Genomic DNA, 23,152 nt, shown 5'->3' with positions numbered 1-23,152 from the left:
GAAGGAGGACTTCAGACTTTGGACTTCAGACTTTGAACAAAACATCCCTCATGTCATCTGAGCCTCACCGTATGGTAAGAATTGTGCAAGATACAGGGGCAGCCATCAGGTTCGATCTACATGTGAATCAAATTATTTCAGGCCTCCCAACAATAATGCCTCAACTGAATACCTTGATGGTGGATTAATTCCAGGTCCTCATCTGGGCTATCCAGCTCCAGGAGCTTAAGCTGGCATTACACCAGAACTGGCTTTGTATGGCACTTCCCCACACTCAAGAAAGATGAAGAACCTGAAATGGGAGAAATGAAATGTTTGCCCAGACTTCTGATTTAAGGTGCAGTGCCTCTTTGTACTGCCTTGAGCTGGAGACATGATATGGTCAAAGTACTGTTTTTGAAAGGTAAATTAGCTAGGTGTGGTAGCTCATGCCTGTAATCTCAGCACTTTGGGAGGCTGAGGCAGGCAAATCACCTGAGGTCAGGAGTTCAAGACCAACCTGGCCTACATGGTGAAACCCCACGTCTCTACTAAAAGAAAAGTACAAAACTTTGGCCAGGTGCAGTGGCCCATGCCTGTAACCCCAGCACTTTGGGAGGCTGAGGTGGGTGGATCACGAGGTCAAGAGATTGAGACCATCCTGGCCAATATGGTGAAACCTTGTCTCTAATAAAAATACAAAAAATTAGCTGGGCATGGTGGCGTGCACCTGTAGTCCCAGCTGCTCGGGAGGCTGAGGCAGAAGGATTGCTTGAACCCAGGAGGCGGAGGTTGCAGTGAGCCAAGATCGTGCCACTGCACTCCAGCCTGGCAACAGAGCAAGACTCCATCTCAAACAAACAAAAATACAAAAATTAGTCAGCCATGTTGGTGCACACCTGTAATCTCAGCTACTCGAGAGGCTGAGGCAGGAGAATCACTCGAACCCGGGAGGCAGAGGTTGCAGTGAGCCAAGATCACACCACTGCGCTCCAGTGTGGGCAACAGAGCAGAAAAAAAAGAAAGAAAGAAAGGTAAGTTAAGCAACCATTCGTAAGATGGGCAAGCATTGGAAGAGGAGGAAGACAGAAATGTGGCCAGTTAGGAAGTATGACAGTTAACAAGGGCTGGAGAAGGCAATGCAAAGACAGGAAGCAGGTCTTGGTGACAAATGCGTTATAGGGGAAAAAGGAAAAATTCTTTTCAGATTCCACTGACATCTATTGAACACTTACTCTATTTCTTCTCTTTTCTTTCCTTTTTTTCTTTTTGTTTTTTCGAGATGGAGTCTTGCTCTATTGCCCAGGCTGAAGTGCAGTGGTGCAATCTTGGCTCACTGCAACCTCTGCTTCCCAGGTCCAAGTGATTCTCCTGCCTTGTGTCCTGAGTAGCAGATTACAGGTGTTTGCCACCATGCCTGGCTCATTTTTGTATTATTAGTAGAGGTGGGGTTTCACCATGCTGGCCAGGCTTGTCTTGAACTCCTGACCTCAGGTGATCTGCCAGCCTCAGCCTCCCAAAGTGCTAGGATTACAGGCATGAGCCACTGCACCTGGCTTCTGATTCTATTCCTAGTTATATTCTTAAGTGCTTTCATGTGCTCTTTAAATTTAGTCTTCAGAACGGCCCTACAGAGACAAATTTAAGTTTTGTAAGAGATACTGAGAGAAATGCCATGGTCCATAGCTAGCAAGTGGTAGAGCAGAATTTGAATCCAGGCATTCTGATTCCAAGTCCCATGTTCTCTTCATGACATTATGGATCTAAAGCAGTGGCATTTAAAGAAATGGCACTGCTGGGAGGAGTGGCCCACAGAGGGGAAATACACTGGCTTTGATTTGGATCTGAGCTTTGGTAGGATATCCAATTTCTGATGTTCCATACTGACCTGGCTCACGTCTTGCTTTCCATCCTGACTCACATAAAAACCAGTGACCTTCACTGCGTGACTCCCTCTGGATTACACTGGATCTCGGCCATCTCAGGCAACTGCTCCACTTAAAACTTCACTTTCTGTCTACAACTCTCCAACTTTCCAGGCTTCCAGCTCTCTCATTCCTATTACAAACATTGAAATGCCTTTGACTTTTCAGAAACATCAATCCCTTGATATTTTTAATTTTTGTTTTCTCCCAGTCTCTCTCTCTCTCTTTTTTTTTTTTTTGAGACAGACTCTCACTCTGTCACCCAGACTGACTGGAGTACAGGGGTGTGATTACAGCTCACTGTAACCTCAAGTTCCTGGGCTCAAGCAATCCTCCTGCCTCAGCTTCCCGAGTAGCTAGGACTACAGGTGCCCAACACCACTCCTGGCTAATTTTACTTTTATTTTCATTTTTTGTAAAGATAGGGGCTCACTATGTTGCCCAGGCTGGTCTTGAACTCCTGGGCTCAAGCAAGCCTCCTGCCTTAGCCTCCCAAAGTACTGGTCTCCCAGTCTTTTTTTTTTTTTTTTTTTTGAGACAGAGTCTCACTCTGTCACCCAGGCCGGAGTGCAGTGGCGCAATCTTGGCTCACTGCAACCTTTGCCTCCTAGCTTCAAGCAATTCTCCTGCCTCCGCCTCTCAAGTAGCTGGGATTACAGGCACCGTCCACTATGCCCAGCTAATTTTTTGCATTTTTTAGTAGAGATGGGGTTTTACCATGTTGGTCAAGCTGGTCTCGAACTTCTGACCTCATGATTCGCCCACCTCTGCCTCCCAAAGTGCTGGGATTACAAGCGTGAGCGACTGTGCCCGGTCCCAGTCTTTTTTTTGTTAGTTCCTCCGGACGTCTCTATCTCCCCAAATAACCCCAGATGCCTTAGCTCATTATCCAAAGCCTACTTCTGCCTTTGATTTCCCAGTACCCCAATGGAGAAGTACAGATGTTACTCTGTAACATCTCTCAGACAATACCCCAAGTCTGGCTGGATGTTACAACCTGTCTTCACCTTTACTTAGTTGCCAGGGGAAACTTTCTCAGTCTTCTTGAGAACACTCACAATCTCCAACTTCAGCTGGGCCCTGAGCACCCCTCAATTCTTCCCCTGCCCAGAGTCTCTCCCTCATTGCCTCCCATTTCATAGAAGAAGCCTGAGAGCTTCACACCTTCTCTCTCCATCACCCTCCTACCTATAAATGTAGCAACATCCACAGCCTTGCCACTGCTTTCCCTCCCCTCAACAGAGAAGCCACTGTCCCTCCTGCCCAAGGCCAGGGACCTGCTCTCCCGGGCCTCCCAGGATTCTGCTTCTTCACACCACTGGGTGTCATCTCTCTTCCTCTGCTGCCTCCTTTCTGTCAGCTTCTAACGTGCTCCAACCTCTCCTTCCACACCCCACAACTTCTCCATCCGTGCTTCTCCAAACTTCTCAAAAGAGAGAGAACCTTGACTTCCTCAATTCACACCTGTTTCTCAACCTGCTGCAGTCTGACTTTCACTTCCATTAGCTCTCGAAACTATACCCATAAGATCTGAAATGCCCTCCTAATTGACACATCTGATTTTTATCTTCCTGGGCCACTCTGCTCCCTTTTTAAAAATTTTTATTTTAAATTCTAGTCAAATACACATAACATAAAATTTACTGTCTGAACAATGTTCATGTGTACAGTTCAGTAGTGTTACATATATTCACATTATTGTGCAAACCCATTAAACAACAACTACCCACTCTCCCCTCTCTTCCAGCCCGTAGCAACCACCATTCTACTTTCTATCTCTATGGATTTGACTATCCTAGATACCTCATATCAGTAGAATCATACAGTATTTATCTGTTTGCATCTGGCTTATTTCACTTAGCATAATGTCTTCAAGGTTCATCCATGTCATGGGATGCGTTATAATTTCCTTCTTCCTTTTTTTTTTTTTTTTTTTTGAGATGGAGTTTCACTCTTGTTGCCCAGGCTGGAGTGCAATGGCGCGATCTCGGCTCACTGCAACCTCCGCCTCCCAGGTTCAAGCAATTCTCCTGCCTCAGCCTCCGGAGTAGCTGGATTACAAACATGCGTCACCACACTTGGCTAATTTTGTATTTTTAGTAGAGACGGAGTTTCTCCATGTTGGTCAGGTTGGTCTTGAATCCCCAACCTCAGGTGATCCACCCGCCTCGGCCTCCCAAAGTGCTGGGATTACAGGTGTGAGCCACTGCACCTGGCCTAATTTCCTTCCTTTTTAAGGCTGAATAATATTCCATTGTATGGATGAACAATATTTTGTTCATTCATTCATCTACTGATGGACATTTGGGTTGCATACACCTGTTGGCTACTGTGAATAATGCTATGAACATGGCCCTACAAATATTTTTTCTAGATCCTGCTTTCAATTCTTGTGGACATATAACCAGAAGAGGTATTGCTGGATCATATGGTCTGCTCCATGTTTTTTTGTTTTGTTTTGTTTTTTGTTTTTGAGATGAAGTTTCACTCTTGTCGCCCAGGTTGGAGTGCAATGGCACGATCTCAGCTCATTGCAACCTCTACCTCCCAGGTTCAAGTGATCCTCCTGCCTCATCCTCCTGAGTAGCTGGGATTACAGGCATGCACCATCATACCTGGCTAATTTTGTATTTTTAGTAGAGACGGGGGTTTCTTCATGTTGATCAGGCTGGTCTGGAACTCCCGACCTCAGGTGATCCACCTGCCTCAGCCTCCCAAAGTGCTGGAATTATAGGCGTGAGCCACTGCACCCAGCTGCTCCATGTTTTAAAGGCCATGATTAGGCCAGGCACAGTGGCTCATGCCTGTAATCCCAGCACGTTGGGAAGCAGAGGTGGATGGATCATGAGGTTAGCAGTTCAAGACCAGCCTGGCCAACCCGTGAAACTCTGTCTCTACTAAAAATACAAAAAAAATTAGCCGGGTATAGTGGTGCGTGCCTGTAATCCCAGCTATTTGGGAGGCTGAGGCAGGAGAATCACTTGAAGCCAGGAGGCAGAGGTTGCAGTGAGCCAAGATTGCGCCATTGCACTCCAGTCTGGGTGACAAAGCAAGACTGTCTCAAAAAAAAAAATTTTTTTTTTAGAAAGGCCATCATTGCCTCCTTCCTGAAGCTCCCTGCTACATTTTCTCCATGAGACACAGTCCTTATTCTCACCTCCAGTTCTCTTGGCACCCTTCTTACCCTTTCATCTCCTCCTCTGCAGGTTTTCCCTCTGCCTGCCACAGGGGTCTGAATCAGAGTCCAATCAGAAAAACAGAAGTTTCCCTGTAAAAAGAAGGTGTTCAATACAGGGAATTGATGAAATAGCCGTTGGAAAGTTGAAAGAATATACAGGGGAGTGTTGAGATAGCCCAGATCAATAACTGCAGGAAGTCACTCCCACTCCTACAGCTGAAAAACAAAGAGGTGAGGTTCACCCCCACCTCTAGAGGCTCTCAGAGACCTGTCTCCCTTACTGCACAGCTGGGCTTTGACCCTTGAATTAGAGAATTAGAGTCAGGGTTTTCCAGAGAAAGAACAGAAAGGAAAGAGAAAGAAAGGAAAGAAAAGAAAGAAAGGCAGAGACAAGCAGACAGGCAGACAGACAAATAGGGGAGAGAGAAAGAGAGAGAGAGAGAGAGAAGAAAGAATTTGTTGGCTCACACGATTGTGGAGGCAGAGAAGTCCCACAATGTGTCATCTGCAAGCTGGACAGCAAGGAAACCCCATGGTATAATTCCATCTGAGGCCAAAGGCCTGTGAATGGGAGGCTGGGAAAGGGTGAGCGGGAGTGCCAGGGTTGGTGTAAGTCACAGAGTCCAAGGGCCCAAGACTCAGGATCTCTGATATCCAGGAGCAGAAGATGGACATCCAAGGGCAGGAGAAGCTGGATGTCCCAGTTCAAGCAGAGAGTAAAGTCTCCCTTCCTCTGTCTTTATGTTCTATTCGGGCCCTCAACAGATTGGATGATGCCTTTTCACACTGGTGAGAGCAAATCTTTACTAAGCCTACGGATTCGAGTGCGAATGTCTTCCTGAACCACGCTCACCGACACATCCAGCAATAGTGGGAGACTGGAGAAAACAGTTTGCAAACCTCAGTCATAGCCTCAGAGAACAGAGTCCAGAAGGACAGATTTGGAGCCAAGAGACAATACACAGATGACGAGCCTAGGTCTTGGTCCTGGGTTCACCATTCTTCTCACTAAATTCACTTTCTAGGAGGGGTCTCGATTTTCCAGGAATAAACCCTCACGCTTCCAACCACTACCTATATGCCCATGACATCCAAATCCATTTGTCCAATGCAGACCTTTCTTCTGAGCTGTAGACACATTTCTTCACCAGTTGCCTGCTGGGAACGTCCGCTCTGGTGGCCTTCAAATTAAATAGGCTACAAACAGAACTTGTCATCTTTCCTGTTTGACCCACCTCCACTCCTCGGTTCTGCAATTGTCTGGGCATGGTGGCTCTTGCCTGTAATCGCAACATTTTGGTAGGCCAAGGCAGGAGAATTGCTTGAGCTCAGGAGTTTGAGACCAGCCTGAGCAACATTGTGAAACTGCATCTCTCCCAAAAATACAAAAATTAGCTAGGCGTGGTGGCATGAACTTGTAATCCCAGTTGTTCAGGAGGCTAAGGTGGAGGATTGCTTGAGCCCAGGAGGTGGAGGCAGCCGTGAATCCTGGTTGCACCACTGTACTCCAGCCTGGGGGACAAAACAAGACCCTGTCTCAAAAAAAAAAAAAAAAAAATTAATGGATTTCCCTACCCCCATCCCAAATGGGTTAGGTGGGTGTCTCTTCTTTGTGTCCCCATTATACACTGTAACACTTTTTTTTTTTTCTTCTGAGACAGAGTTTCACTCATGTTGCCCAGGCTGTAGTGCAATGGTGCGGTCTTGGCTCACTGCAACCTCTGCTTCTCAGGTTCAAGTGATTCTCCTGCCTCAGCCTCCCGAGTAGCTGGGATTACAGGCATGTGCCACCATGCCCAGCTAATTTTGTATTTTTAGTAGAGGCAGGATTTCACTATGTTGATCAGTCTGGTCCTGAACTCCTGACCTCAGGTGATCCACCCACCTTGGTCTCCCAAAGTGTTGGGATTACAGGCGTGAGCCACCATGCCCAGGCTGTAACACTTCTCTTATTGCACTGACATTATAATTATCTGCAGATGTATCTGCCTCCCACCTCTCTTCACCTCTCTGCCATCTCCTGAGAGCTCTGTCATGTCAGGGGCAATCGTATATTTGTTTGAAACCAAGTAGGCACTCCAAAGGTGTTTGCTGAGAGAATGGTGCCTACTGGGGGAAAAGGACTGGATCAAAAGTGAAAACTCACAGTGAGGCACCCAGATGTTAGAGTCCTCTCATTGGGGTTAAGTTTAGAATTGAACTTTGGGGATCACCTCTAATTATGAAAAAGAGGGAGAGGAGATGGCAAAGATAAGGCAAGAGATCCAGAAGAGTCCCAGCCAGGGGAACCAAAAAAGGTGTTTCCAGGCCAGGCGCGGTGGCTCACGCCTATAATCCCAGCACTTTGGGAGGCTGAAGCGGGTGGATCACCTGAGGTCAGGAGTTTGAGACCAGCCTGGCCAACATGGTGAAACCTTATCTCTACTAAAAATACAAAAATTAGCTGGGCATGGTGGCAGACACCTGTAATCCCAGCTATTTGAGAGGCTGAGGCAAGAGAGTCGCTTGAACCCGGAGAGGGCAGAGGTTGCATTCAGCCAAGATGGAGCCACTGCACTCCAGCCTGGGCAAGAGAGTGAGACCCCACCTCAAAAAAAAAAAAAAAAAGTGTTTCCAGAAGGAAGGGCAGATCAGTTGGGCCAAATTTGGCTGAAAGAATCAGAAAGTTGAGGACTGAGAAAAGGTTTAAATGTCACCAAAAAAGAGGAACTTTTCCACAGTTTTGAAAAAGTTGTGGGGATAGAAGCCAGATTCCCTGAGCTGCAGATGCAACTGCTTTCACAGGAGTCTGTAGGCTGCTTGTGGAAATGGTTTGGCAATAAGGAGGTGACTTAAGCTCCCGCATTTGGATGGAGTACAGTGAGCCCCAGAATGTTATTTCTCATATTTTCTTCTCACTTCTCCTTTCTGCCCCAATAAGTACAAAACGGACTGAGAGGCATAGGGTTTGTGACCTGAGAACAGTTCCATTTCCCTTTCCTCACTGTTGGCATAATGCTTTTTGAATATTATTCTCACAACTGAGGCCAGGTGCGGTGGCTCACGCCTGTAATCCCAGCACTTTGGGAGGCCGAGGCGGGTGGATCACCTGAGGTCAGGAGTTCAAGACCACCCTGGCCAACATGGTGAAACCCCATCTCTATTAAAATTATAAAAATTAGCTGGGCATGGTGGTGCGTGCCTGTAGTCCCAGCTACTCAGGAAGCTGAGGCAGGAGAATTGCTTTAACCTGGGAGGCGGAGGTTGCAGTGAACCGAGATCACGCCACTGCACTTTAGCCTGGGTGACAGAGCAAGACTGTCTCAAAATAATAATAATAATAATAATAATAAATGTCATTTTTCTTCACAAAAAAGTTAAAATATATTTTTGTATCAAAAATAAAGTTGTAAACTGCTTTTTTTAAAAGTCCTCTGTGGGAGGCTTTCAAAAACATCTTCTACAGCAATTATTCTGAAAGTCAGTATGTCAGTAATAAATTACTTTCTTGACCTAACAATATGTGCCCCTGGCAGAAGGAGAGACATAAACAAATTCCTCTTCACATGGAACAGAAGATAGCTAAGACAAGTTTCCTAAATTATAAACCTTGGAGGCTGGTAAATTTGTCCAGTTTTCAACTTGAAAGCAACCTCTGCAATGTTAATCAGTTAAACCTGCATTTGTGTCATAGTGTGGATTCACCCAGTAACTGGAAAGCCCAGGTAATGTAACAGTGTCCTGGCAAAGCTCAATAAACTGAAAGAGTGGAGTTTACTGAAAGTCACAAAACACCTGTTGACGGAGAATGTCCCCACTTCACCTTGAAATTGGGGATCTGACAAAAGAAATTGCTACCGGAGATTGTTTTCCATGATCACAAGTTGAACTCATAAATTGCTGACAGATAAAACAGGGTTCCTAGTTGAACTTAGATAAAAACTGATAGTCTGGTACAAGAGTTCTTAACCATAGGTGGTATGTGAACTTGGACTGAGAAAAATACACAAACAGTCCCAGACTTTAGATTTTTTAACTTCATGATGCTGGGATAGTCACACATATTCAGCAGAAAACATTCTTCAAGCATCTATACAACCATTCTGTTTTTCACTTTCAGTACAGTATTCAATAAATTGCATGAGAAAGTCAACACATTATTATAAAATAGGCTTTGTGGACGGGCACGGTGGCTCACGTCTGTAATTACAGCACTTTGGGAGGCCGAGGCAGGTTGATCACTTGAGGTCAGGAGTTTGAGACCAGCCTAGCCAGCATGGTGAAACCTCATCTCTACTAAAAACACAAAAAATAGCCAGACGTGGTGGTGCACACCTGTAATCCCAGCTACTCAGGAGGCTGAGGCAGGAGAATTGCTTGAACCCAGGAGGTGGAGGTTGCAGTGAGCTGAGATCATGCCATTGCACTCTAGCCTGGGTGACAGAGCTAGACTTTGTCTCAAAAATAAAATGAAATAAAATAAGACTTTGTGCTAGATAATTTTGTCCAAACATAGGCTAATGTAAGTGTACTGAGCACACTGAAGGTAAGTGAAGTTAAACTATAATGTTCGGTAGTTAGGTGAATTAAGTGTATTATCAACTTAACAATATTTTTATGATGGGTTTATCAGGGTATAGCCCTATCAGAGGTTGACAAGTATCTGTATTTATTTACACTAATTTCTAACTGGAATTTAACATTTTCTTCAATTTTCAATGTAGGGAACAAACTGCTAGAATTAACAAAAAATATGGTTTTTTTTTTTTTTTGAGACAGAGTTTTGCTCTTGTTGCCCAGGCTGTAGTACAATGGTGCCATCTCGGCTCACCACAACCTCTGCCTCCCGGGTTCAAGCGATTGTCCTGCCTCAGCCTCCCGAGTAGCTGGGATTACAGGCATGTGCCACCACACCCGGCTAATTTTGTATTTTTTTAATAGAGATGGGGTTTCTCCATGTTGGTCAGGCTAGTCTCGAACTCCGGACCTCAGGTGATCCGTCCGCCTTGGCCTCCCAAAGTACTTGGATTACAAGTGTAAGCCACCACAGCCAGCCGAAATTACAGATTTTTTTATGTCACTTTACAGTTGTTGCAGATATTAGGTTGGTGCAAATGTTATTGAGGTTTTTGCCATTGAAAGTAAGAGGAGAAACCACAATTACTTTTGCACCAACGTAATACTTTGTAATATCTTTATCACTAGTTACTATAGCCACTGTTATTTAAAAGTAGCATATGTATTATTAAAAAGTAACATGTGTATTATTACACCAGAAATTTGGGGTTTAAAAAATTATTCTGGTAACTTTATTTCATTATAATTGGATTCTGTGATTATTCTATGTATTTTGTTTTACGAATTTAATAAAACATTCTGAGGTGTCTGTAGGCTTCATCAGACCGCCCATGGTGTCCAGCACACCAAAAAGGTTAGGAAACCCTTGATCTAGTACTTTGTGAATAAAGTTTTTAGGCCATCATCTTTTAGTTGCAGGCACAAAGATCTGAACAAGAAATTCTATTTGCACAGTTTGGTGGCCTTAATAAGTTGGAATCTAGATTATCCTTTTTGCAAAGTAGTATTATTTAGGAATAATCTATGTCCTTCTGTACAATCTAATTTACAATTTTGGTTCAATTTTGGTTTTACAATCTAAGTACAATTCCCGTTCCGGGATTTTTTTCCAGATGTCAGCCAGAGACTTTGCCTCTATCCTATTTAGTGAAACCTTCTACCTCGTGCCTTGTTCATTACTACACATCTAGTGAATAGTACAATACAATTGTACTGCTCATGGTTTAAGCAGAACATGTGGTTCAAGTGCAAGGAAGGAAAGACATACTACTTTCCTTTGGATGCCTGTTATTCAGGAATGCTCCCAGTTAATTTCTGGGGCTGGCACAGACACCAAAATGGCCAAGTCCCAAGGTGAAACACTGGAATTGAGTCAAACCTCTAAAGAGGTCTTGGAGTCCCACAGACATTCCTAAGGTAGCTAATGGCCATGAGAAGAACATTTGGAAGGATCTTCAGTGCAGGAGCACAGCTTGCTGTGGGAGGTAATTCAATTCAGAAAGCACTTCAGAAGGCTAGCAAGTTTAAAGTAAAAAACTATTGGGGCCAGGCATGGTGGCTTACACGTGTAATCCCAACACATTGGGAGGCTGAAGTGGGCAGATCTCTTGAGCCCAGGAGTTCCAGACCAGCCTGGGCAACATGGTGAAACCTCGTCTCTAATAAAAATACAAAAAATTAGCTGGGCAGGGTGGCACATGCCTGTAATCCCAGCAATTCGGGAGGCTGAGGCAGAAGAACCCAGGAGCTGGAGGTTGCAGTGAGCCAAGATTGCACCACTGCACTCCTTGGGTGACAGAGTGAAACCTTGTCTCAAAAAAAAAAAAAAAAAAATCTATTGGAAGGAAAGGCACACCTAGGAGGTTTCTTTTGTGGTTCGACCACATCTTGTTCATGTAAAATATTTGAAAGATTCAATGTACAATGTCAAAGCTGTTTTTAGGGTTCTGATATCCCATGCACAAAAGAACTTACCATTTGTTGCTTAGTAGGAAAATATATTGGTTAATCAAACACAATTTATCCATTTTGGTGTCCTTAAGTTACTGTACCTGTTGTAACTGCTCTCTTGGCCAGAGAAATTATGAACACTTTACAGAAAAATGTCCCTGTACTGCCCCCAAGAGATAGAATCTCAGAGGTAGCTTTTCATTTATTTATTTATTTATTTATTTTATTTTTGAGACGGAGTCTCGCTCTGTCTCCCAGGCTGGAGTGCAGTGGCGGGGTCTCAGCTCACTGCAAGCTCTGCCTCTCGGGTTCACGCCATTCTCCTGACTCAGCCTCCCAAGTAGCTGAGACTACAGGTGTCCACCCCATGCCCAGGTATTTTTCTTTTCTTTCTTTCTTTCTTTTTTTTTTTGTATTTTTAGTAAAGATGGGGTTTCACTGTGTTAGCCAGGATGGTCTCAATCTCCTGACCTCGGGATCCGCCCGCTTCGGCCTCCCAAAATGCTGGGATTACAGGAGTGAGCCACCGCGCCCGGCCTTGGAGTGGCTTTTTCTAACAAGCTGCCAAGTGATGCCAGAATTGCTGTTTCTGGAGTCCTCAGGTAAGGACTTCCAGATAATGATGGAGCCAGGACTAGGATTTAGAATAAGTAACAATAAGCAGCCAACAACTCTGGAAGATTTTAGGGGTGGGGCTTCAGCAAGACTGAATCACTTTTCATAAAAGAAGAGGGTATTTCCACTATGCCATGATGCTAGTCAATTTTTCCTTCACTCCCTCCAGGTTACCTAAAGCCCAAAGAGAAAAATCAAATGTAGTACAATATGATCCATAAATATCAACGTGCTATTTTTCCTTAAGGAATAAAGGTTCTTCTATTGTTAATAAGTCTGTCATGTTAACGTCTTTATTCTTCACAAAAATTTCTAGAACTTATCTTAAAATATTTTGATAATGAAGACACTGCTTATTATGGCACTAGTTTACTCTTTAGACAGCTTGAAAGTTGCATTTATTTTAATTATATAAAGAATTGTTAGTACTTTTTTGGAGGTAGTTACCACCATCATCACTTCACTGTATTTGGGGAAAACATGACTTTTTCTTAATGATCGTACTTACCTACACCAAATGCTTTTATGCTTCACTTTCAGACCAGGCTGACAAAAGGTTTGTTTTTGCAGTATGTCTAGCAAAAAAAATGCCTTTAGATAAATTGTTTACTTACTCTTGTATTTTTAGAGTTTGCATTTTTAATGATCCTAATTTATTAGAGAATAATTCTCAGTGGTGCAGTCAATATTCATTATTAATATCTTCTATTCTAAAGCAGATGGAGTTATACAAATCTAAAGATGTGAGTAGCACAATCTACCTGCTTTTGCAGTAGATAATGTGTCAACCTAAAGCCGACAATCTTACTCATATACTACTCTCATTACAAAGACAATAACCTTCTGTAAGTCTCTGAAATCTCAATAATATGGATTTTGGCCAGGCAGGGTGACTCATGCCTGTAATCCCAGCACTTTGGGAAGCTGAGGAGGGCAGATTTCTTGAGCTCGGGAGTAAGAGACCAGCCTGGGCAACACGGCAAAACCCCATCTCTACAAAAGAAAAATACACACACACACACACACACACACACACATATATATATATAAATTAGCCAGGCATGGTGGTGTGCACCTGAGTCCTAGCTACTCAGGAAGCTGAGGTGGGAGGATCACTTCAGCCCAGGGGGGTCAAGGCTCCGGTGAGCCATGATTGGGACACTACATTCCATCTTGGGTAACAGAACGAGACCCCGCCACAAAAATAATAAAAATAATAATAAATTAATAAAAAGGAATCGTGGTGCTTGGATGAGATAAGTCTGCTCCATTCTCACAGCAACTGATACTTGATACAAAAGTTTTTCTAGGCATCTTCCTTTAATTTTAAGAAAAGCTGTGAATATATGCCCATCTTGAGATAACTGGCACATATACTGCTTTACACTTTGCCAATGGAAGGATTTTACAGGGAAGTCACATGACCAGGTGTGTGCCCGCAGACTGCCACTTTAAGATTCCTCCCCGTTCACAGGTGAATAGGCTGAACTGAAAACAAAGCCCAAAATAGCAGCCTCAATTTCCAAGAGTACAGAATTCATACAACTAATCCACATCCCTGCCTTCCTCTGTTTGTCTAGTTATCAAACCGAACACCTATTTTTTCCTCTGGTTTCATGTTCATTTGGGCCTTGGCACCTTGTTTTACCTGATCCTCTGTGTTGTAATCCATCTTTCTTCCAAGAAGAGCTTGTATCTTCTTTCTGGGCCCAGCATTGTTTGTATTGTTTGCAAGGCCATTTGACCATGCTGACAAAGCCTTGTGAGCTTTATTCTGGGCAATCAAGAATGTGCCAAGGATGGCTCTTTCCTTTTTCTCAGAGAGTTTAGTATCAGACACCAAGGAGGAAGTCCATCAGGAAGATATTGAATTCACAACTGAGTTGCAATGAACCTTTACTCCCGAAGAAACAGCAATGCACAATGCAAATGGCTTATTTTATATATTCATTGAGGTGGATATAAAATTTTTGCAGTGAGGTATATAAAGTACATAAATTTCAAACATGATGAATTTTTACATATGTACACACCTATGTAGCCATTGCCCAGACTAAAAGATAGAATGCTTTCAGCCTCCAGAAATTTCCTTTATTTCTCTTTCCAGCCAACCTATCTTAACGGTAACCACTTTAATGACTTCTGTCATCATAAATATTTCCTTAAAGACTATTTTTTTTTAGGCAGGGTCTCGCTCTGTGGCCCAGGCTGGAATGCAGTGGCATGCTGTGATCTCAGTTCACTGCAACCTCTGCATCCCAGGCTCTAACGATCCTCTCACCTTAGGCTCCCGAGCAGTTGGGACCACAGGTACGTGCCTCCACGCCTGGCTAATTTTTCTATTTTTAGTAGAGACAGGGTTTTGTCATGTTGCCCAGGCTGGTCTTGGATTCCTGAGCTCAAGTAGTCTGCCCGCCTCGTCCTCCAAAGTCCTGGGATTACACGTGTGAGTCACCGTGCCCAGCCAAGGTTAAGTTCTTAAAATTCAAATGAGTCATTTCTGTGTCCGCAACAGCAAATAAAATGTCATAATTGTTTCTCATTCACAATAAACTTAGGTTTCAAGCATTATAATAAGCAGTATTTAATTAAGAAATTGGAAAATTGAAATTGAGAACTACACAAAGCCTTTCCCTAATTTCTTTTACCACAAGAGCTTTACTTTTTGATCATACAAATGAATGATGCCCTTGGAGCCAGCTGGGTTTCAGAATTTAGACACTTTTGGAGCATATACTGTTTGTTACGTAATACCTACTGTGGGATCCGGAGCAGTGCCTATTAACACATTCACATTTTTGAAGAGAAATAAATAGATATTTACACTATGTTGGGGAAATAAAGACTATAGATAACCTTATGACAAATTCTTATTTGTCACCAAATAAATTCTGGCACTACCAAATGACAAAACTAAACAAAAAAAAACTTTTTGGATTTTGGAAGTATAAATAATAGTTTGTGGACCTATAGTAGATAATATTTATGTTTATTTATTTATTTATTTTGAGATGGTGTTTTGCTCTGTCACCCAGGCGGAAGTACAGTGGCATGATCTCAGCTCACTGCAACCTCCGTTTCCCGGGTTCAAGTGATTCTCCTGCCTCAACCTCCTGAGTAGCTGGGATTACAGGCATGCACCACCATGTCCAGCTAATATTTGTATTTTTAGTAGAGAAGGGGTTTCACCATATTGGCCAGGCTGGTCTCGAACTCCTGACCTCAAGTGATCCACGCCCCTCCTGGGCCTGCCAAAGTGCTGGGATTACAGGTGTGAGCCAGTGCACTCAGCTGATAATATATCATTTAAGGGACTTTTGTGCTTGCGACAAGGCTCATTCTGATATCCGTGTTCTCCACAAAGCTTTCTGAGGTAATCCAAATTTAAGAAGTGACTACTTCTTTTGAACTACTACAGCATTTTGAGCTTATTCTTCTCATGGTGACTTAAAAAAAAAAAAACAAAAAAAACTTTTCATGATGAAATGCTTGATTAAACCCAAAAGTAGAAAATGTAGTAGAATGAACCCCATGAAAACCTCATCTGGGGCCGTGTGCAGTGTGGCTCACGCCTGTAATCCCAGCACTTTGGGAGGCCAATGTGGGCAGATCACCTGAGATCAGGAGTTCAAGACCAGCCTGGGCAACATGGTGAAACCCCCCTCTCTGCTAAAAATACAAAAATTAGCTGGTGTGGTAGTGCCCACCTGTAATCCCAGCTACTCAGGAGGCTGAGGCAGGAAAATTGCTTGAACCTGGGAGGCAGTGATTGCAGTGAACCAAGATTGTACCGCTGCACTCCAGCCTCAGTGACAAGAGTGAAACTCCATCTCAAAAAAACCAAAAAACGAAAGCAAACAACAACAAAACCTCATCCAACCTCAACAGTCTCATTAGAAATATAATGATTGCATCACTTCACCTGTACATATTTAATAACACACTGCCTGTTTAAATACTTACATGAGTAAATACTTTGTTTCCATATTGTAATGTAGACTCCTTGATGGTAAATGTTGTGTCTTTTTCATTCCTATTTCCCAATTACCTTTTCTCAGCAGGAAATTTTTTTTTTTTTTTTTTTTTGAAACGGAGTCTCGCTCTGTCGCCCAGACTGGAGTGCAGTGGCCGGATCTCAGGTCACTGCAAGCTCCGCCTCCCGGGTTTACGCCATTCTCCTGCCTCAGCCTCCCGAGTAGCTGGGACTACAGGCGCCCGCCATCTCGCCCGGCTAATTTTTTGTATTTTTTTAGTAGAGGCGGGGTTTCACCGTGCTAGCCAGGATGGTCTCGATCTCCTGACCTCGTGATCCGCCCGTCTCGGCCTCCCAAAGTGCTGGGATTACAGGCTTGAGCCACCGCGCCCGGCCAGGAAATTTAATACAGGAAAATAAATTATGCCCTGAGGAATGCTTGATGAATGCACATCAAACAGTGGTTCTTAAGCTTGAGTGTGTGTCCAGATCACTAGGAGAGCTTGTTAAAAGGAAGACCCTTGGGCCCCAACTCTGGAGTTTCTGATTCAGTGGCTGTGGGGTGGGGCCTGAGAATTTGCATTTCTAACAAGTTCAAGATGATGATGATGATGGCCTGGGACCACACTGTGAGAACTCCTGTGTTAGATGTCAACACTGAGTGACTTGCACAGTAAAATAGACAATTTTATCCTTTAATCAAGCATCAATCATATGTGAGGACTTAGGAACACAGGAAGAAATACTTTTTATAAATCTCTACTCTCATGGAGTTTCTAATGTGCTGTACAAAAAGTATATGAAACAGAAATACATGAGAACTATTAAGAAACATGGGTGTTGGAGACCCACATCAGAACATTCTTATTTTATTGGTATAAGGTAGGCATCAATTTGTTTAAAGCTCCCTGGTGATTCCAGTGTGCATTTACATACTATTACACCAGTGTTCACTGAAGAGGTGAGATTAGAATTTGTCCTTGAGTTATGAAGCAATTTTTAATTGACAGCTTACAGCAGGGAAGGCTTTCCCAGGTTGGGGAGTGGGGTGACATAATGCTCCAAGCTTACTTTCAAATCTTTCCAAGACACTGAACTGTACATAAACATATTTTAAAATATTCAGTCTGTACAGTGTAGTTTGTATCCTCTTTCCACTTATTAGTGGTACCCTTGGATAAATCAACCTCTAAGTCCTCAGTTTTCCCACATGTAAAATGGGGATAATAATTATACCTACCAGCTGGGCACAGTGGCTCATGCCTGTAATCTCAGCACTCTGGGAGGTCAAGGTGGGAGAATAGCTTGAGATCAAGAGTTCAGGAGCAGCCTGAGCAACATAGCGAGACCTTGTCTCTACTAAAAATAAAAAACATTAGCTGGTTGTGGTGGTGCATGCCAGCAGTCCCAGCTACTTGAGAGGCTGAGGCGGGGGGATTGCTTGACCCTAGGAGATCAAGGCTGCAATGAGCTACAATTGGCACTGCACTCCAACCTGGGTGACAGAGCAATACCCTATCTCCAACAATGACAACAACAACAAAAACAGGAGTGGCAGAGGTGGCTCATGCCTGTAATCCCAATATTTTGGGAGGCCTAGATGGGAGGATTCATTGAGTTCAGGAGTTGAAGACCAGCCTGGGCAACATGGTAAGACCCCCCCCATCTCTAAAATAAAATAAAAAAAGAAAAGAAACAGAAATAATTATACCTACTTGATAGTGTTGTTAGGACAATTAAATAATTTTAATATATACACGAGGTGGGCAGGGTACAGTGGCTCATGTCTGTAATCTTAGCACTTTGGGAGGCCAAGGGTGGATCACCTGAGGTCAGGAGTTCAAGACCAGCCTGGCCAACATGGCAAAACCCTGTCTCTACCAAAACTACAATAATTAGTGGGGCGTGGTGGCGCACACCTGTAATCCCAGCTACTCAGGAAGATAAGGCAGGAGAATCGGTTGAACCTGGGAGGCGGAGGTTATAGTGAGCTGAGATCATACCAGGCACTCCAGCCTGGGCAATAGAGTGAGACTCTGTCTCAAAAAAAAAAAAAAAAAAAAAGTAAAAATACATAAAATACATTAGGTGCCTTAGAGCAACACTTAGTAAATAATAAGTGCTCAATGAATGGTAATTATTATTTATGGAACATCATCTACATGCCAGGCAGAGTGCCTGCATAAGAATACTTTGCAACTGTATCCTTTTAAACTTTGCAAAACTCTTGCATATTTTTTCATCTCATTCCTCTTTTCAATGCCCCTTGAGATATGTAGGGAAAGTTTAATTGTGTTCACCTAACAGGAGAAAAAGACATCCAGCCTCTTATTAAGACAGTGTGAGAGCTAGCCCTAGAATTCAAGTATTCCACACTCCCAAAGCATGCTTTTTCCTTCTATGTAAATAATTAAATGAACAAAATAAAACAAAAGCAAAAAAAGTTTGAAGAACTGAGGCATTTGTCCAGATAATTTTCTAACACCCCCTCCACGCCTCCCACCCCCATCCCTTAGGAATCCAAATAACCTTCCTTCTATCATTCCCTGATTATCTATAATGGGGATGTCTGATTTGTGGATAACTTATACTCTGCTTGGAGTTATATTTCTTCCTCAGCCATAGTTCTAGTTGAAAATTGTCAGGTTTTATCTTCATTTACTGGAGAGACCCTGCATTTAGAAGAGATTCTTTCCTTCTCTCAAGGATTATCCAGAAAGTGAATGAGCTATGTTTAGCCTTAAATCCTATGCTCATATTTTTGTGAAAAAGCCCATATTTGTATAAATCAACTCTAATTGGGTTTTCCGTTGTTGGGAGCTAAAAATAATTTCTAACAGTTACTGTTAAAATGCACATTTTCTTGTTCCTGTCATAGTATCTTCATTTATACTTCCTCCTTTAAAATAGCTCATTAACTTTTATTAGGTCAAATTGAGGATGTCAAGTATAAACTACTAGTAGTAGAGTAGTATTAATAGTAGTAAGGATACTCATAGTACTGTTTTGATTCTGTGTGCCCCAACCTACTATATATTAGACCTTAACATTCATTTTTTAAAATTCTACACTTGAAAAATAACTACACACTTACATTATTTCTGGAGACCTAGGGATGTATATAATTCCACTTGGTCTTTTAAGCATTAACTGATGAGACATCTTAGTGTCTCACTGTAACTATTACTGGATCAAAGTAGCTTTTTTTTTTTTTTTTTTTTTTTTTTTTTTTGAGACAGAGCCCAGGCTGGAATATAGTGGTGCCATTTCCGCTCACTGCAACCTCCAGTTTACCTCTGCCTTCCGGGTTCAAGCAATTCTCCTGCTTCAGCCTCCTGAGTAGCTGGGATTATAGGTGCACACCACCAGGTCCAGCTAATTTTTTTTTTTTTTTTGTATTTTAGTAGAGATGGGGTTTCACCATGTTGCCCAGGCTGGTCTTGAACTCCTGAGCTCAGGCAATCCACCCACCTCAGCATCCCAAAGTGCTAGGATTACAGATGTGAGCCACTGTGCCCGGCCTTTTTTTTTCTCTTTTTTCTTTTCTTTTTTTTTTTTTTCGGAGACAGGGTCTCACTGTCACCTAGGCTGGAGGGCAGGGATGCGATCTCAGCTCAGTGCAACCTCCGCCTGCTAGGCTCAAGCGATCCTCCCACCTCAGCCTCCCAAGTAGCTAAGACTACAGGCATGCACCATCAGGCCTGGCTAATGTGTGTGTGTGTGTGTGTGTGTAAAGATGAGGTTTCATCATCTTGCCCAGGCTGGTCTCGAACTCCTGTGCTCAAGCAATCCACCCATCTCGGCCTCCTAAAGTGCTGGGATTACAGGAGTGAGCCACCTCACCCAGCCCAAAATATCACCATTTAAAGATGAAATAGCTCAATTCAAGCAAGAATGCTGGACAGATAGGGGATAAAAGGTAAATGCAAGAAAGCACAGTATTTTTCAAAGCTTAAGATGAGTATTGTGTTTAAAGTTTATGAATGACCTTCCACACATCTGTTTCCAATCACACAGAAAATTCACAACCAGTTGCAGGGTAATGACCACTTTATTTGACCCAGGAGTTATATCTGCCAGTGTAATTCTTGCCTGTAGAAACCAGCAGAGGGAAATTTCAGAAGGTTTTAGACATTATGTTTCTACTAATGATTACTCATGTTTTCCAATTACATGTGTCTTTTTTCCTGCCTTTGCTCAGATCCTAATACATGTAATATGTCACTCAGCAGCTGTTACATGAAAGGAACATGTTAGGTTGCTATATTAACTTTTCCCGTATGCATGTGTGTGCACTGGAGGAGAAGAACCCAGGCTCTTCCACTCCTCTGACATCCTTAGAGTGCAGGCCTTCATTCTCTTGTTTGTCATCCTATGGCCCAATGATGGGTGCCATGCAACTAAACATCTCTGGCAAAAAGTGAGATGAAGCAAAAAAGCCAAAAACACATGCTAGTTCAATCTGTTCTTTTTTTAAAAAAAAGCCTTTCCAGAAGCCCCAGCCATCGGCTTCCTTGTGTGTGTTTCTAACAGGGTCACCTTAGACCAGCATTGTCCAACTGAAATACAGAGCAAGCCATAAATGGAAACTACGTATATAAGTTTAAATTTTCTGTAGCCACATTTAAAAAGTAAAAGAGATTTAAAAAATAACTTAATAATATATTGCATGAACCCAAAATATACACAATATTATTTCAATATGTGATCAATATTTTAAAAATCAAGTTATTTCCATTATTTACATTTTTTTGCACTGTCTGCAAATCCAGTGCATATCTCAACTTAAAATTGCCACATTGCAAGTACTCAGTAGCCATATGTCACTATATTAGATAGGAAAAGAAGCCTGTGACATTGTGATAGAATAGGAATGTATATTTGGTCTCTGCCATGGTTCCTGAGAAACACCTTCTAAATCCCTCGGAATTTCCTGAGTGACAGGGCATCTTTTGTTCTAATGAGGCAACTCTTGGTGGGCTCCTAGATAGCCTCAGGATGGGGGCTGGTTGCCAGGGGAACCAACCATGTGATTAGAGGATTGCAACTTTTAGCTCCATCCCCTGCCCCCTGAACTCCCGGGAAGGAAGAGGAGATAGGGGTTGAATTGATCTCCAACGGTCGATGATATAATCAATCATACCTATGTAAGGAAGCCTCCATAAAACTCCAGAAGGACGGGGTTCAAAGAGGTTCCTGATTGCTGAACATGTGAAGGCATTTGGAGGGTGGGAAGCCAAGAGAGGGCATGGAAACTCCACACCCCTTGCCACATACTGTGCCCCATGCATCTCTTCCATCTGGCTGTTCATCTGTGTCCTTTATGACATCCTTTATAATGTAAGTAAAGCGTTTCCTTGAGTTTTGTGAGCCATCTTAGCAAATTAATACAACCCAGTAACAGGGTAATGGCAACCTGGGACTTGTGACTGGCATCCAAAGTGGGGGACACTCTTGTGAGACTGAGCTCTCAACCTGTGCGATGAGACACTATCTCCTGGTAGATAGTATCAGAATGGAGTTAAATGATAGGACACCCACCAGGTCACAGCTGAAGAATTGGTTGTTGGTGAGGAGCAACCCATACACATTTTGGTGACTAGAGGTGAAGTATTGTATTCTGTGGTGACTGTGTGTGCACAGCAGCAGAAAAAGATAGTTCTGTTTTCTTTCTTTCTGTCTTTTTTGAGACACAGTCTCGCTCTGTCACCCAGGCTGGAGTGCAGTGGCGCGATCTCGATCTCGGCTCACTGCAAGCTCCACCTCCGGGGTTCACACCATTCTCCTGCCTCAGTCTCCTAAGTAGCTGGGACTACAGGCGGCCGCCACCACGCCCGGCTAATTTTTTGTATTTTTGGTAGAGACGGGGTTTCACCGTGTTAGCCAGGATGGAGTTCTGTTTTCATTAGAAAGTCTTTGACCGATCACTGGAAGTGGCTAAGGAGAAATAAATTGTGGTCAGAGCAGACCAGAAAACAGCAGTGTCTACCTCCTTGACAGTAGCAGGTATTTAATAAGGAATGAATTGACTTCAATTTAGGCAAAATAAATTCCCTCTATGATAGCTCTCTACAACCTTCAACCTGGGAGTATTCGAATGTAGAATAAACTGTCCTTAAATTTTTTAAATTGACAAACAATAATTGCATATAATTATGGTTGGGCGCGGGTGATTCATGCCTGTAATCCCAGCACTTTGGGAGGCCGAAGCAGGCAGATCACTTGAGGCCAGGAGTTGGAGACCAGCCTAGGCAACATGGCGAGAAACCCCGTCGCTACTAAAAATAGAAAAATTAGCTGGGCATGGTGGCGGGTGCCTGTAATCCCAGCTACTTGGGAGGCTGAGTCAAAAGAATCGCTTGAACCAGCAACGCAGAGGTTTCGGTGATTCAAGATCACATCACTGCACTCTGCACTCTAGCCTGGGTGACAGAGCGAGACTCCATCTCAAAAGAAAAAAAATGTATATACTTTTATGCAATGGGGTACAATGTAATGTTTCAATACGTTGTGGAATGATCAAATTAGGCTAACATCCATTACCTCACATACTTATTTATTTTTGGTGAGACTATTTAAAATCTACTCTTTTAGCCATTGTGAAATATACATTATGAACTATAGTCACCACGCTGTGCGGTATTTCTAAAACTTACTCCTAACTAAAACGTTTTACCTTTTGACCAACATCTCCCCATTTCCCTTCCACCCCCCCACCCCCACAACTGTCTTTCAAAGACAAAAGAATTTCACCTCTACTAATGAAGGGTTTATGTAGAAAGATACTTGTAATATTTCGTTTCCTTCATCCAACCTGCTGCATCTTGTAAGTTCCTGGCAAGCAGGGTTACTTTAGGTCATGCATATTTATAACTTCTCCACGCCTGCGGTGGTTATTATAGCAACCACACCTATGGGTTATCACCTAACTGGAGTTTCCGCCCCACCCTTCAATATTCAGAGAGGGGCGGCTGC

This window comes from Trachypithecus francoisi, unplaced genomic scaffold (assembly GCF_009764315.1).
Source record: "Trachypithecus francoisi isolate TF-2019V2 unplaced genomic scaffold, Tfra_2.0 Lachesis_group19, whole genome shotgun sequence".
NCBI classification, from domain to species: Eukaryota; Metazoa; Chordata; class Mammalia; order Primates; family Cercopithecidae; genus Trachypithecus; species Trachypithecus francoisi.
The sequence above is the reverse complement of the archived record's forward strand: the minus strand, read 5'-3'. Positions refer to the sequence as shown.